At 30.3% G+C, this 18198-nt stretch overlaps 4 long non-coding RNA genes across 7 annotated transcripts; 3 read left to right on the top strand and 1 right to left on the bottom strand.

Annotated features, from left to right (window-relative positions):
• Positions 1-1658: 1658 nt before the first annotated feature.
• Positions 1659-14620, bottom strand: LOC107990652 (uncharacterized). 4 transcript variants are annotated; one of them, XR_007819079.1, is made up of 6 exons: positions 14458-14620; positions 10945-12215; positions 7434-8704; positions 2364-5192; positions 1920-2273; positions 1659-1822 (listed from the first exon to the last, which is right to left on the bottom strand). It is a non-coding gene; the product is annotated as an uncharacterized LOC107990652 (long non-coding RNA). The 4 variants fall into 4 exon arrangements; XR_007819081.1 differs by lacking the exon at positions 10945-12215; XR_007819080.1 differs by lacking the exon at positions 7434-8704.
• On the top strand, positions 7057-8158 carry LOC127148231 (uncharacterized). The gene is made up of 2 exons (XR_007819084.1): positions 7057-7499; positions 7591-8158. It is a non-coding gene; the product is annotated as an uncharacterized LOC127148231 (long non-coding RNA).
• Positions 9840-11669, top strand: LOC127148232 (uncharacterized). The gene is made up of 2 exons (XR_007819085.1): positions 9840-11010; positions 11102-11669. It is a non-coding gene; the product is annotated as an uncharacterized LOC127148232 (long non-coding RNA).
• Positions 13367-15182, top strand: LOC127148230 (uncharacterized). Its single transcript, XR_007819083.1, has 2 exons — positions 13367-14523; positions 14615-15182. It is a non-coding gene; the product is annotated as an uncharacterized LOC127148230 (long non-coding RNA).
• The last annotated feature ends 3016 nt before the right edge of the window (positions 15183-18198 follow it).

Below are 18198 nucleotides of genomic sequence, written 5' to 3' on the forward strand. Positions count from 1 at the left end.
ACAAAAACATCCTAAAAAAAACATAATCGGCGACACAACTTTTTTTTAACTAGTTTTTGTTTTATAGATTATGTTTGTCGTTGTTGTATTTTGTTTTTATTTTCATCTCTGGTTTAATTTTGTTTTGTTTGTTGTCATTTTTGCAACCATATGTAAATATATAGTTGAATATACAATTAAACGAATCAGGAGCAGTGACAATAAGATAGGATTGTTGACTAATATGGGCCAAATTTATTTGGTTGTAATCTTTTTCAACGGCTGAGCTCCAATATTCTACTTTTACTTTTCCTTCCTAAAATAAAAGTAGTTGTTTCCCCTCCCCATGTGAGCTTTGGATCCACCAAATTTTCTCATATAATACACAACACATTTCTAGGGGGGTTCCTCATTTATTGTCCCCACCCTACTTTATTTATAAAAACAAAAAACAAAAGAGAAAGAAAGAAAGAAAACAAAGATAAAAGAAGAAATAAAATTCATTTATATAGCAAAGTGAGTTTAATTGAACATCATCTCCCAGTCTAAAGTTAATAGATTTGATTTCTTAATTCAATTGTTGTATCAGAAGAATCCTTTATGACTTTAAATTTTGGAATTATATCAACTAAAACTTAGAACTACATTTTTTGAAAGAAATCAAACTTTTAAGTTGAATAGCCGTCTAAATTTAAGTAATGCACTTACATTCAAAATTTGTTCGAAGAACAACGAGAGTGTGAGGTTTGTAAATGTATCAATTAAACAAATCAATTTAAGACTTTTTATTATAATTATCTTTGAAAATTTGTTCATGCATAGTAATTCTTACATTAATCTTAATGTCGTGTTAACAAATAATTGATAATTTGTTAAGAAGATCTTGATAAATGTACATCTAAAATTGATTTGTTTATAAAAGTTTAGAGGTTTAATTTATAAAATTATAGGTTTCACGCCATGTTTATCCAAAATATAATGGGCATGTAAATTAATATACTTATCAACATTTAAGGTTTGGATTAATACGATTATTAATTCATGGTTTAATACCATTAGGACAAAATTAATATTTATTATGAAAGTAGTTGGAAGATTCATAAGGCAAATGCAGAGGATAAATATACTTGTAAGTATTATTTTTCTAAAATGGTATATTTGGAGTAGAGGAATAACCAAACCTCTAACATTTTGGATGATAATACAAAATTTATATCTATTAAGCACTACAAAAATTGGGGGACTCCGACGCACATAAACATCGGCAGAAGTACTAAAAACGTTGGGATACGATTTCCAAACGCAGAAGGTAACGTCGGGAACGTCGACGAAAGAAATGAGTCAGGAGAACAATTCCTGATGCATCATGAACAAGACGTCGGGAATAACCTTCTCTCGATGTCATCTTTTCTGACGCCATCGTTGTATCGACAATACGTAATTCCCGACGTCCTCATTGCCGACGTTGCCGACATTACCTGTGCGTCGAAAAAAAACATTATCCTGACATATTGTATGCAACGTATTCCCGACGTTTGTTGCATCGAAAATTCCTTTTATATGTATTTTTTTAAAATATGTAATTTTTATTTTTTTCCTAAAATAAACTATAATGAATCGAGTCTCTATTTTGTGAAATATTCACATTCGTTTTGGATTAAATTAAAGAAAATTCAAAATAAATCAGTAAATTACGAAATATTGATAATTTAGATAATACAAAGAAGTTCAAAAATATAATAGCATTCATAATACAAAAAATATAATGTTCATAATAGAAAAAAGCGCAAAGAAAGTTGTACGTCTTCTAATGAGCCTCGTACGCCATTCTACACCGTAGGTCCTACAATGATACAAAAGTGGCTAAGTTTAGTACATATATATCCATATCATCACTATCATTTCAAAAACTTAAAAATAATGGAATCATATATACGTACAGCAAAGCTAGGGATCATGTGGTGGTCCTTATTGTGTCCGAGTCATGTATTATATCAGCTTCCGCATTTGTTCCACTTCTGAAGCTAAAGCTTGGTGAATTATTGTCTACTATTCAATCCATTCCAAACCTTCATCAAGCTTAGCTATAATTGAATCTCTCTTTCTGTGGACTACGAACATGATATCAAGGAACTACTCGCACTTGTCGTCTTGCGGGCTTTCGGCTTGGGTCCCCAACTAAGGCCTTTTGAATAGCCTGGTCGTCTACCCAACACTTGATCGCATATCTCATCCTCAGAGAGTGGCTGACTACCCTTTGGGGTAAGCTAGGACTGGAGTTCCAACATTTGATTCTGGAACAAATTTAAAAACTAAGTTAGTAAGTAAAAAATATATTATCAAAGAGGACAAATAAAGGCATAAATGTTGCTTCGATAACTTACATGTGCATCCTCTGTGGCCTACGACACGAACGTCCCGGATCGAACGTGTGTTTTCCATAACAACTCCACACGATCGACTGACTCCCCTCTTTGTTCAGTGAGCTCGTGCTATCGTTATAGAAACAACTTTGATCCACGCTACTATGATTGTAAGGTTGCTTCTGTCTAGTAGCCTTGATCGTCCATGATTGCTCTTACATGAAAACAATTATGTTGTTTATGTCTTATACATATTAAAAGTTGAAATCATAATTAACCATGACAAATGGTTCAATTGTTCATCTGGAATGCACGGCACATGTAGTGGTCACAGAGGAGGTGTCAATCCTCATCACGTCCCATCAATAGGTTTGGTGGGTTGGCACGAGCCTCCTCGGGGTCGCTGTACTTTTTGAAGTGCCTGTGATAGTTGTCCCAAAACTCTTTAAAGGTGATGAGCATCTGATGCTCAACGAACTTATTCATTGCTTGATCATTGAAATAAAGAACAAAAAACTGCTATACATTACAAAAATAACACATTAGCTTGGTTAGCTTAAATATGTTTCAAATTATATGTGTAATAGGCTTAATTACCTGGAGGTCAGCCTTGACGACCTCAACGTGACACTTGGCAAATTCTAAAAATTGGGTCACTCTCTCTCTACACTCAAGTGAAAACTTATTCCTAAGTTTCATCTAACCCTTGTCCATCGTTTAAGTCCCTAAAACATAAATATGTTTGATTAGAAACATATCCCTCTCCTCTCACATCCTAAACTTACTCCCCTGAATATACAATCTCTCAAAATTTTCACTAAAACTAACTTTAAACTATAGAAGCTACCATAACTGCAGAATAGCCAACACAACCTAACTATTAACAACAAAATACTTTAATCTTCGCATCCTACCCCCCCCCCCCTTCCAACAACGCTACCTTACAAGCTATTCTACTACCACCCCCTTCAAACCTTCACAAATACAAACAAATTCAAAACAAAAAAAAGGCTACCATAATCGTAGGATAGTCATCCCAAATCAACAACGCAAAGTTATTCAACACAAACAGGCTACCATAATTGCAGGACAGTCATCCCAAATCAACAACAAAGTTATTCAACACAAACAGGATACTATACTGCAGGATAACCAAAATAAATCTTAACACATATTACAGAATTTTTAACACAAACAAATTCCATTGCCCCCCTCAAATTTTCAATTCAAACCTTCCACCCCTTTCGAAATTTCTATTCAACCTCCCCTTCAAAATTTCAATCAACCCCAAATTCGTCCCCCTACTTCAAAATTTAAATTCAACCCCCCCCCCCCCCAACTTCAAATTTTCAATTCATCCTCCACCCATTTCAAAATTTAAATTTAACCAACCCTCTACTTCAAATTTTTCATTCAACCCCCTCTCAAAATTTCAATTCAACCACCCACTTCAAATTTCAATTCAATACACATTCAAATTTTCCATTTCACAAGCAAAAATCTATTCCTAAACAAAATCCTAAAACAACTTTTTTAAAAAAACTAAATAAACCTAAAAATTAAGGATTTTAAAACTTACCTCAATGTGCAACAGTAGCAAACGACGGGAGAGGGACGACGGCGAGAGAACTGGAGGAATTCGACGGTGAGGGCTTCTTTTCTTCTTTGATCGCTGGCTCTCTTTTTTTCTTTGTTTCGGTTCTGTGTTTCATAAAACTGAAACATCAAATTTATAGGGGAATTCCCGACGCAGCATGAAAACGTCAAGAGATCTCCTTTCTCCCGACACCATTTCCTACGGATAACTAATGGCGTCGAAAATTTTACATTACTCCTGACGCACCAAAGTAGCGTCGGTAGAGAACCTTACTCCCGACTCATTTTTCGACGCCATGCAGCATGCGTCGGGAATATATGTCTGACAAAATTAATGTTATGTAATTTTCGAAGATTCGTTCCCGACACATACATGCCACATCGGGATAACATGTTATTCCCTACGTTGTTTTCGACGTCTATGTCACAGCGTCGGAAAAAGTTGTCTATCCCAACGTGTGAAAGCGTGCGTCGGAATATTGTTCATTCCCAACGAATTTGTTGCCGACGCCTTTCTTTGCATTTGAAGAACACCGATATTATGACATTTTGGTTGGTATAGTTAGTTGACAATGTTAACCGACTATATTAAAGTTTAGGATAGAAAGTGTTTTACAAAATTTTTAAAAAATAACAAATAAATTATGTAACTAAGTTCCCCTAAGAGGAAAGTCAAACAGGGGACAATCGTCTCCTTAGATTTTTAAATCTTAAATTATATTAGTTAGCTAGTGCGCAATTGATTCTATGCTCATGAGGGTACCTTTAACTAGCGTCTTAATCTAACGTTGAAATGAGTCAATTTTGTGATTAATGTGAGAACTCATGCTATTGTAGTGTTGTATATATTTGTCTTGAGATCATAGTGCACACAATGGAACCATCATTTTCAGGTTCAACTTGGAAATGAGTCATTTTGAATGAAAGAACTTGAGAATTTATAATATTGTACAATGTATATTAATTTGTTGGGGTTTGATCTTAGTATATTAAGAATGGTTTTCACCGTTGTTGAATCTAACGTGTGAAGATGAGTCAAGTCATGATATTTCTCGTTCTAGGAGCAAACATGTCCATTCTTTCAACATTTCTTTTTTCCTACCCAGCTAACTGAATGTTAAGTAACACAAGAACATGATTGCAAGACTTGATAAAGTAGAAAGGGTTAAGTGGCAATTGTTGAATAAAAAGGGGAAGGTTGCATACTTGGAAAGTGGTGTCTGATCTGTCAACTCATGAGTGACAAATCCAAATCTGGAGAAAAATAAATTATTTCAAAGAAGAAAAAGAATTTGGTAAAGGAAATAATTGTGGAATAATTCTACGAATATCCAATCAAAGAGTTATTAAAAACCAAATTAAGTGTTTGTAATTCTAAGCAGGTAGTTTGAATCTTTTTATTTCACTTAAACTAAAACGCAACGTGACTGCTGATACATTTGAATATATACCCAAAATACAAAATATATGAATAATAGATCGATATAAATTACATTTATAATATCAAATTTTACTATATTTATAAATACTTTCATATTTCACCAATTTTCATTTTTATTTTTGTATTTACAAATCTTTCGATTGTTTTTCCAAATTTTTGTATTTAGAAATCTTTCGATTGTTTCTCTAACTTTCAATAAATCTTAGAATTAATTTATACATTCAGTTTATTAACATTCTTTGTTTGAATCGTGAAAACATGTTGATGTAGCGTGTTTTCTTAAATGAAAACTATTGCTGTTGTTTAATCCATTTGAATAAAAAAATCAACTTGAATAATAAATATAATTTAATTGATATGTAAATATTAAATTTAAGATTTATTAAAAATATATACGGAAAAAACTAAAATTGAAAAATTGATAGTAGAAACAAGTAGCAAGAGTAATACTTCAAACTAACTTTCTCATCTCAATGTTATTTTTTCAAATGAGGTTCAAACTTTCCTTCTTTTTTTTCCTTATTGATTTACTTTTTTTTGGTAACTATTTTGTTTGTTTTTTTAATAAAAAGTAAGTTTATGGACACTATTTTAAACTTCAATTTTGTACCTTTGTAATCTACACTTTGTCAATGATCTAAAAAAATCAAGCTAAATTTTGAAAACTAAAAAATTTATGTTAAAAAAATGTTTTTTTCCTGAAATTTAGTTAAGATTTCAATCATTGTATTTAAGAAATATACAAATCATCGTAAGTTATTAAGAAAAGATTTCTCTTATGCTTAACTTTCTAAAACAAAAATAAAAGCAAAAAAAGATAAATAATTACCAAACTGAGATCTTAATTATTTTGTGTATGGTTTAAATTAAATATATTTTTTCAAAATAAATTTTCTTATGTTTAAAATAAAATAATAATAAATAATTTTTATCCATATAACCATATATTTTGGAGTTTGTTCAATTTTACTTCTCATATATTTAGTTGTCTAATTTTAATATTTATACTTAAAAAATGATCTTGAATTTAGTTTTATAACCAACATTTATCAAAGTTGATTAAATAATAATAATAATTTTCGTTCAAGTAACAGGAAAAGAGAAACAAAGTACGATATGTAAATTGGGTCACTCTCTCTCTACACTCAAGTGAAAACTTATTCCTAAGTTTCATCTAACCCTTGTCCATCGTTTAAGTCCCTAAAACATAAATATGTTTGATTAGAAACATATCCCTCTCCTCTCACATCCTAAACTTACTCCCCTGAATATACAATCTCTCAAAATTTTCACTAAAACTAACTTTAAACTATAGAAGCTACCATAACTGCAGAATAGCCAACACAACCTAACTATTAACAACAAAATACTTTAATCTTCGCATCCTACCCCCCCCCCCCTTCCAACAACGCTACCTTACAAGCTATTCTACTACCACCCCCTTCAAACCTTCACAAATACAAACAAATTCAAAACAAAAAAAAGGCTACCATAATCGTAGGATAGTCATCCCAAATCAACAACGCAAAGTTATTCAACACAAACAGGCTACCATAATTGCAGGACAGTCATCCCAAATCAACAACAAAGTTATTCAACACAAACAGGATACTATACTGCAGGATAACCAAAATAAATCTTAACACATATTACAGAATTTTTAACACAAACAATTCCATTGCCCCCCTCAAATTTTCAATTCAAACCTTCCACCCCTTTCGAAATTTCTATTCAACCTCCCCTTCAAAATTTCAATCAACCCCAAATTCGTCCCCCTACTTCAAAATTTAAATTCAACCCCCCCCCCCCCCCAACTTCAAATTTTCAATTCATCCTCCACCCATTTCAAAATTTAAATTTAACCAACCCTCTACTTCAAATTTTTCATTCAACCCCCTCTCAAAATTTCAATTCAACCACCCACTTCAAATTTCAATTCAATACACATTCAAATTTTCCATTTCACAAGCAAAAATCTATTCCTAAACAAAATCCTAAAACAACTTTTTTAAAAAAACTAAATAAACCTAAAAATTAAGGATTTTAAAACTTACCTCAATGTGCAACAGTAGCAAACGACGGGAGAGGGACGACGGCGAGAGAACTGGAGGAATTCGACGGTGAGGGCTTCTTTTCTTCTTTGATCGCTGGCTCTCTTTTTTTCTTTGTTTCGGTTCTGTGTTTCATAAAACTGAAACATCAAATTTATAGGGGAATTCCCGACGCAGCATGAAAACGTCAAGAGATCTCCTTTCTCCCGACACCATTTCCTACGGATAACTAATGGCGTCGAAAATTTTACATTACTCCTGACGCACCAAAGTAGCGTCGGTAGAGAACCTTACTCCCGACTCATTTTTCGACGCCATGCAGCATGCGTCGGGAATATATGTCTGACAAAATTAATGTTATGTAATTTTCGAAGATTCGTTCCCGACACATACATGCCACATCGGGATAACATGTTATTCCCTACGTTGTTTTCGACGTCTATGTCACAGCGTCGGAAAAAGTTGTCTATCCCAACGTGTGAAAGCGTGCGTCGGAATATTGTTCATTCCCAACGAATTTGTTGCCGACGCCTTTCTTTGCATTTGAAGAACACCGATATTATGACATTTTGGTTGGTATAGTTAGTTGACAATGTTAACCGACTATATTAAAGTTTAGGATAGAAAGTGTTTTACAAAATTTTTAAAAAATAACAAATAAATTATGTAACTAAGTTCCCCTAAGAGGAAAGTCAAACAGGGGACAATCGTCTCCTTAGATTTTTAAATCTTAAATTATATTAGTTAGCTAGTGCGCAATTGATTCTATGCTCATGAGGGTACCTTTAACTAGCGTCTTAATCTAACGTTGAAATGAGTCAATTTTGTGATTAATGTGAGAACTCATGCTATTGTAGTGTTGTATATATTTGTCTTGAGATCATAGTGCACACAATGGAACCATCATTTTCAGGTTCAACTTGGAAATGAGTCATTTTGAATGAAAGAACTTGAGAATTTATAATATTGTACAATGTATATTAATTTGTTGGGGTTTGATCTTAGTATATTAAGAATGGTTTTCACCGTTGTTGAATCTAACGTGTGAAGATGAGTCAAGTCATGATATTTCTCGTTCTAGGAGCAAACATGTCCATTCTTTCAACATTTCTTTTTTCCTACCCAGCTAACTGAATGTTAAGTAACACAAGAACATGATTGCAAGACTTGATAAAGTAGAAAGGGTTAAGTGGCAATTGTTGAATAAAAAGGGGAAGGTTGCATACTTGGAAAGTGGTGTCTGATCTGTCAACTCATGAGTGACAAATCCAAATCTGGAGAAAAATAAATTATTTCAAAGAAGAAAAAGAATTTGGTAAAGGAAATAATTGTGGAATAATTCTACGAATATCCAATCAAAGAGTTATTAAAAACCAAATTAAGTGTTTGTAATTCTAAGCAGGTAGTTTGAATCTTTTTATTTCACTTAAACTAAAACGCAACGTGACTGCTGATACATTTGAATATATACCCAAAATACAAAATATATGAATAATAGATCGATATAAATTACATTTATAATATCAAATTTTACTATATTTATAAATACTTTCATATTTCACCAATTTTCATTTTTATTTTTGTATTTACAAATCTTTCGATTGTTTTTCCAAATTTTTGTATTTAGAAATCTTTCGATTGTTTCTCTAACTTTCAATAAATCTTAGAATTAATTTATACATTCAGTTTATTAACATTCTTTGTTTGAATCGTGAAAACATGTTGATGTAGCGTGTTTTCTTAAATGAAAACTATTGCTGTTGTTTAATCCATTTGAATAAAAAAATCAACTTGAATAATAAATATAATTTAATTGATATGTAAATATTAAATTTAAGATTTATTAAAAATATATACGGAAAAAACTAAAATTGAAAAATTGATAGTAGAAACAAGTAGCAAGAGTAATACTTCAAACTAACTTTCTCATCTCAATGTTATTTTTTCAAATGAGGTTCAAACTTTCCTTCTTTTTTTTCCTTATTGATTTACTTTTTTTTGGTAACTATTTTGTTTGTTTTTTTAATAAAAAGTAAGTTTATGGACACTATTTTAAACTTCAATTTTGTACCTTTGTAATCTACACTTTGTCAATGATCTAAAAAAATCAAGCTAAATTTTGAAAACTAAAAAATTTATGTTAAAAAAATGTTTTTTTCCTGAAATTTAGTTAAGATTTCAATCATTGTATTTAAGAAATATACAAATCATCGTAAGTTATTAAGAAAAGATTTCTCTTATGCTTAACTTTCTAAAACAAAAATAAAAGCAAAAAAAGATAAATAATTACCAAACTGAGATCTTAATTATTTTGTGTATGGTTTAAATTAAATATATTTTTTCAAAATAAATTTTCTTATGTTTAAAATAAAATAATAATAAATAATTTTTATCCATATAACCATATATTTTGGAGTTTGTTCAATTTTACTTCTCATATATTTAGTTGTCTAATTTTAATATTTATACTTAAAAAATGATCTTGAATTTAGTTTTATAACCAACATTTATCAAAGTTGATTAAATAATAATAATAATTTTCGTTCAAGTAACAGGAAAAGAGAAACAAAGTACGATATGTAAATTGGGTCACTCTCTCTCTACACTCAAGTGAAAACTTATTCCTAAGTTTCATCTAACCCTTGTCCATCGTTTAAGTCCCTAAAACATAAATATGTTTGATTAGAAACATATCCCTCTCCTCTCACATCCTAAACTTACTCCCCTGAATATACAATCTCTCAAAATTTTCACTAAAACTAACTTTAAACTATAGAAGCTACCATAACTGCAGAATAGCCAACACAACCTAACTATTAACAACAAAATACTTTAATCTTCGCATCCTACCCCCCCCCCCTTCCAACAACGCTACCTTACAAGCTATTCTACTACCACCCCCTTCAAACCTTCACAAATACAAACAAATTCAAAACAAAAAAAAGGCTACCATAATCGTAGGATAGTCATCCCAAATCAACAACGCAAAGTTATTCAACACAAACAGGCTACCATAATTGCAGGACAGTCATCCCAAATCAACAACAAAGTTATTCAACACAAACAGGATACTATACTGCAGGATAACCAAAATAAATCTTAACACATATTACAGAATTTTTAACACAAACAAATTCCATTGCCCCCCTCAAATTTTCAATTCAAACCTTCCACCCCTTTCGAAATTTCTATTCAACCTCCCCTTCAAAATTTCAATCAACCCCAAATTCGTCCCCCTACTTCAAAATTTAAATTCAACCCCCCCCCCCCCCAACTTCAAATTTTCAATTCATCCTCCACCCATTTCAAAATTTAAATTTAACCAACCCTCTACTTCAAATTTTTCATTCAACCCCCTCTCAAAATTTCAATTCAACCACCCACTTCAAATTTCAATTCAATACACATTCAAATTTTCCATTTCACAAGCAAAAATCTATTCCTAAACAAAATCCTAAAACAACTTTTTTAAAAAAACTAAATAAACCTAAAAATTAAGGATTTTAAAACTTACCTCAATGTGCAACAGTAGCAAACGACGGGAGAGGGACGACGGCGAGAGAACTGGAGGAATTCGACGGTGAGGGCTTCTTTTCTTCTTTGATCGCTGGCTCTCTTTTTTTCTTTGTTTCGGTTCTGTGTTTCATAAAACTGAAACATCAAATTTATAGGGGAATTCCCGACGCAGCATGAAAACGTCAAGAGATCTCCTTTCTCCCGACACCATTTCCTACGGATAACTAATGGCGTCGAAAATTTTACATTACTCCTGACGCACCAAAGTAGCGTCGGTAGAGAACCTTACTCCCGACTCATTTTTCGACGCCATGCAGCATGCGTCGGGAATATATGTCTGACAAAATTAATGTTATGTAATTTTCGAAGATTCGTTCCCGACACATACATGCCACATCGGGATAACATGTTATTCCCTACGTTGTTTTCGACGTCTATGTCACAGCGTCGGAAAAAGTTGTCTATCCCAACGTGTGAAAGCGTGCGTCGGAATATTGTTCATTCCCAACGAATTTGTTGCCGACGCCTTTCTTTGCATTTGAAGAACACCGATATTATGACATTTTGGTTGGTATAGTTAGTTGACAATGTTAACCGACTATATTAAAGTTTAGGATAGAAAGTGTTTTACAAAATTTTTAAAAAATAACAAATAAATTATGTAACTAAGTTCCCCTAAGAGGAAAGTCAAACAGGGGACAATCGTCTCCTTAGATTTTTAAATCTTAAATTATATTAGTTAGCTAGTGCGCAATTGATTCTATGCTCATGAGGGTACCTTTAACTAGCGTCTTAATCTAACGTTGAAATGAGTCAATTTTGTGATTAATGTGAGAACTCATGCTATTGTAGTGTTGTATATATTTGTCTTGAGATCATAGTGCACACAATGGAACCATCATTTTCAGGTTCAACTTGGAAATGAGTCATTTTGAATGAAAGAACTTGAGAATTTATAATATTGTACAATGTATATTAATTTGTTGGGGTTTGATCTTAGTATATTAAGAATGGTTTTCACCGTTGTTGAATCTAACGTGTGAAGATGAGTCAAGTCATGATATTTCTCGTTCTAGGAGCAAACATGTCCATTCTTTCAACATTTCTTTTTTCCTACCCAGCTAACTGAATGTTAAGTAACACAAGAACATGATTGCAAGACTTGATAAAGTAGAAAGGGTTAAGTGGCAATTGTTGAATAAAAAGGGGAAGGTTGCATACTTGGAAAGTGGTGTCTGATCTGTCAACTCATGAGTGACAAATCCAAATCTGGAGAAAAATAAATTATTTCAAAGAAGAAAAAGAATTTGGTAAAGGAAATAATTGTGGAATAATTCTACGAATATCCAATCAAAGAGTTATTAAAAACCAAATTAAGTGTTTGTAATTCTAAGCAGGTAGTTTGAATCTTTTTATTTCACTTAAACTAAAACGCAACGTGACTGCTGATACATTTGAATATATACCCAAAATACAAAATATATGAATAATAGATCGATATAAATTACATTTATAATATCAAATTTTACTATATTTATAAATACTTTCATATTTCACCAATTTTCATTTTTATTTTTGTATTTACAAATCTTTCGATTGTTTTTCCAAATTTTTGTATTTAGAAATCTTTCGATTGTTTCTCTAACTTTCAATAAATCTTAGAATTAATTTATACATTCAGTTTATTAACATTCTTTGTTTGAATCGTGAAAACATGTTGATGTAGCGTGTTTTCTTAAATGAAAACTATTGCTGTTGTTTAATCCATTTGAATAAAAAAATCAACTTGAATAATAAATATAATTTAATTGATATGTAAATATTAAATTTAAGATTTATTAAAAATATATACGGAAAAAACTAAAATTGAAAAATTGATAGTAGAAACAAGTAGCAAGAGTAATACTTCAAACTAACTTTCTCATCTCAATGTTATTTTTTCAAATGAGGTTCAAACTTTCCTTCTTTTTTTTCCTTATTGATTTACTTTTTTTTGGTAACTATTTTGTTTGTTTTTTTAATAAAAAGTAAGTTTATGGACACTATTTTAAACTTCAATTTTGTACCTTTGTAATCTACACTTTGTCAATGATCTAAAAAAATCAAGCTAAATTTTGAAAACTAAAAAATTTATGTTAAAAAAATGTTTTTTTCCTGAAATTTAGCTAAGATTTCAATCATTGTATTTAAGAAATATACAAATCATCGTAAGTTATTAAGAAAAGATTTCTCTTATGCTTAACTTTCTAAAACAAAAATAAAAGCAAAAAAAGATAAATAATTACCAAACTGAGATCTTAATTATTTTGTGTATGGTTTAAATTAAATATATTTTTTCAAAATAAATTTTCTTATGTTTAAAATAAAATAATAATAAATAATTTTTATCCATATAACCATATATTTTGGAGTTTGTTCAATTTTACTTCTCATATATTTAGTTGTCTAATTTTAATATTTATACTTAAAAAATGATCTTGAATTTAGTTTTATAACCAACATTTATCAAAGTTGATTAAATAATAATAATAATTTTCGTTCAAGTAACAGGAAAAGAGAAACAAAGTACGATATGTAAATTGGGTCACTCTCTCTCTACACTCAAGTGAAAACTTATTCCTAAGTTTCATCTAACCCTTGTCCATCGTTTAAGTCCCTAAAACATAAATATGTTTGATTAGAAACATATCCCTCTCCTCTCACATCCTAAACTTACTCCCCTGAATATACAATCTCTCAAAATTTTCACTAAAACTAACTTTAAACTATAGAAGCTACCATAACTGCAGAATAGCCAACACAACCTAACTATTAACAACAAAATACTTTAATCTTCGCATCCTACCCCCCCCCCCTTCCAACAACGCTACCTTACAAGCTATTCTACTACCACCCCCCTTCAAACCTTCACAAATACAAACAAATTCAAAACAAAAAAAAGGCTACCATAATCGTAGGATAGTCATCCCAAATCAACAACGCAAAGTTATTCAACACAAACAGGCTACCATAATTGCAGGACAGTCATCCCAAATCAACAACAAAGTTATTCAACACAAACAGGATACTATACTGCAGGATAACCAAAATAAATCTTAACACATATTACAGAATTTTTAACACAAACAAATTCCATTGCCCCCCTCAAATTTTCAATTCAAACCTTCCACCCCTTTCGAAATTTCTATTCAACCTCCCCTTCAAAATTTCAATCAACCCCAAATTCGTCCCCCTACTTCAAAATTTAAATTCAACCCCCCCCCCCCCCCAACTTCAAATTTTCAATTCATCCTCCACCCATTTCAAAATTTAAATTTAACCAACCCTCTACTTCAAATTTTTCATTCAACCCCCTCTCAAAATTTCAATTCAACCACCCACTTCAAATTTCAATTCAATACACATTCAAATTTTCCATTTCACAAGCAAAAATCTATTCCTAAACAAAATCCTAAAACAACTTTTTTAAAAAAACTAAATAAACCTAAAAATTAAGGATTTTAAAACTTACCTCAATGTGCAACAGTAGCAAACGACGGGAGAGGGACGACGGCGAGAGAACTGGAGGAATTCGACGGTGAGGGCTTCTTTTCTTCTTTGATCGCTGGCTCTCTTTTTTTCTTTGTTTCGGTTCTGTGTTTCATAAAACTGAAACATCAAATTTATAGGGGAATTCCCGACGCAGCATGAAAACGTCAAGAGATCTCCTTTCTCCCGACACCATTTCCTACGGATAACTAATGGCGTCGAAAATTTTACATTACTCCTGACGCACCAAAGTAGCGTCGGTAGAGAACCTTACTCCCGACTCATTTTTCGACGCCATGCAGCATGCGTCGGGAATATATGTCTGACAAAATTAATGTTATGTAATTTTCGAAGATTCGTTCCCGACACATACATGCCACATCGGGATAACATGTTATTCCCTACGTTGTTTTCGACGTCTATGTCACAGCGTCGGAAAAAGTTGTCTATCCCAACGTGTGAAAGCGTGCGTCGGAATATTGTTCATTCCCAACGAATTTGTTGCCGACGCCTTTCTTTGCATTTGAAGAACACCGATATTATGACATTTTGGTTGGTATAGTTAGTTGACAATGTTAACCGACTATATTAAAGTTTAGGATAGAAAGTGTTTTACAAAATTTTTAAAAAATAACAAATAAATTATGTAACTAAGTTCCCCTAAGAGGAAAGTCAAACAGGGGACAATCGTCTCCTTAGATTTTTAAATCTTAAATTATATTAGTTAGCTAGTGCGCAATTGATTCTATGCTCATGAGGGTACCTTTAACTAGCGTCTTAATCTAACGTTGAAATGAGTCAATTTTGTGATTAATGTGAGAACTCATGCTATTGTAGTGTTGTATATATTTGTCTTGAGATCATAGTGCACACAATGGAACCATCATTTTCAGGTTCAACTTGGAAATGAGTCATTTTGAATGAAAGAACTTGAGAATTTATAATATTGTACAATGTATATTAATTTGTTGGGGTTTGATCTTAGTATATTAAGAATGGTTTTCACCGTTGTTGAATCTAACGTGTGAAGATGAGTCAAGTCATGATATTTCTCGTTCTAGGAGCAAACATGTCCATTCTTTCAACATTTCTTTTTTCCTACCCAGCTAACTGAATGTTAAGTAACACAAGAACATGATTGCAAGACTTGATAAAGTAGAAAGGGTTAAGTGGCAATTGTTGAATAAAAAGGGGAAGGTTGCATACTTGGAAAGTGGTGTCTGATCTGTCAACTCATGAGTGACAAATCCAAATCTGGAGAAAAATAAATTATTTCAAAGAAGAAAAAGAATTTGGTAAAGGAAATAATTGTGGAATAATTCTACGAATATCCAATCAAAGAGTTATTAAAAACCAAATTAAGTGTTTGTAATTCTAAGCAGGTAGTTTGAATCTTTTTATTTCACTTAAACTAAAACGCAACGTGACTGCTGATACATTTGAATATATACCCAAAATACAAAATATATGAATAATAGATCGATATAAATTACATTTATAATATCAAATTTTACTATATTTATAAATACTTTCATATTTCACCAATTTTCATTTTTATTTTTGTATTTACAAATCTTTCGATTGTTTTTCCAAATTTTTGTATTTAGAAATCTTTCGATTGTTTCTCTAACTTTCAATAAATCTTAGAATTAATTTATACATTCAGTTTATTAACATTCTTTGTTTGAATCGTGAAAACATGTTGATGTAGCGTGTTTTCTTAAATGAAAACTATTGCTGTTGTTTAATCCATTTGAATAAAAAAATCAACTTGAATAATAAATATAATTTAATTGATATGTAAATATTAAATTTAAGATTTATTAAAAATATATACGGAAAAAACTAAAATTGAAAAATTGATAGTAGAAACAAGTAGCAAGAGTAATACTTCAAACTAACTTTCTCATCTCAATGTTATTTTTTCAAATGAGGTTCAAACTTTCCTTCTTTTTTTTCCTTATTGATTTACTTTTTTTTGGTAACTATTTTGTTTGTTTTTTTAATAAAAAGTAAGTTTATGGACACTATTTTAAACTTCAATTTTGTACCTTTGTAATCTACACTTTGTCAATGATCTAAAAAAATCAAGCTAAATTTTGAAAACTAAAAAATTTATGTTAAAAAAATGTTTTTTTCCTGAAATTTAGCTAAGATTTCAATCATTGTATTTAAGAAATATACAAATCATCGTAAGTTATTAAGAAAAGATTTCTCTTATGCTTAACTTTCTAAAACAAAAATAAAAGCAAAAAAAGATAAATAATTACCAAACTGAGATCTTAATTATTTTGTGTATGGTTTAAATTAAATATATTTTTTCAAAATAAATTTTCTTATGTTTAAAATAAAATAATAATAAATAATTTTTATCCATATAACCATATATTTTGGAGTTTGTTCAATTTTACTTCTCATATATTTAGTTGTCTAATTTTAATATTTATACTTAAAAAATGATCTTGAATTTAGTTTTATAACCAACATTTATCAAAGTTGATTAAATAATAATAATAATTTTCGTTCAAGTAACAGGAAAAGAGAAACAAAGTACGATATGTAAATTCTTTATCAAAATTTATGGTAGAAATGCTAAAAGATCATTATAACTATAATTAAGTAACAATAAACTAGGATCAGAGACTAGGCTCTAAGATTTATTGAAAGTATATAAATTAAAATTGAATAAATAAAAATATAAAAGTTATAATTCATTTTTTTTACCAAAATAGTATTTTATCTTAATAATAATAACTTAACTATTTAAATAATGCAACAAATTAAATTGTTCCAAATCATCTACTAATTTTTATTATGATCTATTTTCAAATATAGTAAAACGAACCAAATATTTATAATATTCAGCAAAATATCACCATCAATGGACTCCGATGCAAACCAATAGATAAACTACTATTTGTGTTTTATAATAAACACAAATAATAGTATATTACAAATAAATTTTGATATTTTTGTATATTTATAAATATTTTAAAAAATTATGTTATCTTGAAATAATTTATTATTTATTATTTATATAATGAATTAAAAGGAAAAGGAAAAACAACAGAGCCAAAGGGCTAAAATGTTTTCATGTGTACTTTCATTCATGCCAATGTGAAAAGAAAAACTTGACATCAATTAAAGATTGTCACATTCATAAACTTTGAAAAGAAGCTAACCAAACAAAAACAAAAGTGGGTTTGGCATCAATCCCATTTATCTATCATTCTCAAAACTAAAGCAATTTAGGTATGATTTATTACATTTATTTGGCTCCTACCTCACATGTTATTTTATTTTGAAAACAATAGTCTGTGGTTTTTTCAGTAAAAAGAAAATATAATAATCGTAAGTTAGGTATTTTTTTCGAGTACAAATGAGTTTGGTTTATATCATAGATTTAGATTCAAATCTAAATGGGTTTATGGTTTATAGACTAACATTTTCTTCTTTCGTTTTTTTATGAAAGAATAATGTTCAATCTAAATATAAATGAGTAGACAACATGATCATGTTCGGAAATATTTGGTTTTTGAAAATTAACTCTAATACTGCCAATTTCATAGTAACACTAACTTAAAAGAACCATACAAAATAACAAAAAAATAAAAATAAAGAGTTTTTAACCTTTTCTTTTTTTTACTTTTTAAAATGTTGGTTTGATTTTTTAAGAATAATTGTTTTAAATGACGAGACCGCTAAAAATATTTCAAATATAACA

Source organism: Cucumis melo, chromosome 2 (assembly GCF_025177605.1).
Source record: "Cucumis melo cultivar AY chromosome 2, USDA_Cmelo_AY_1.0, whole genome shotgun sequence".
NCBI classification, from domain to species: Eukaryota; Viridiplantae; Streptophyta; class Magnoliopsida; order Cucurbitales; family Cucurbitaceae; genus Cucumis; species Cucumis melo.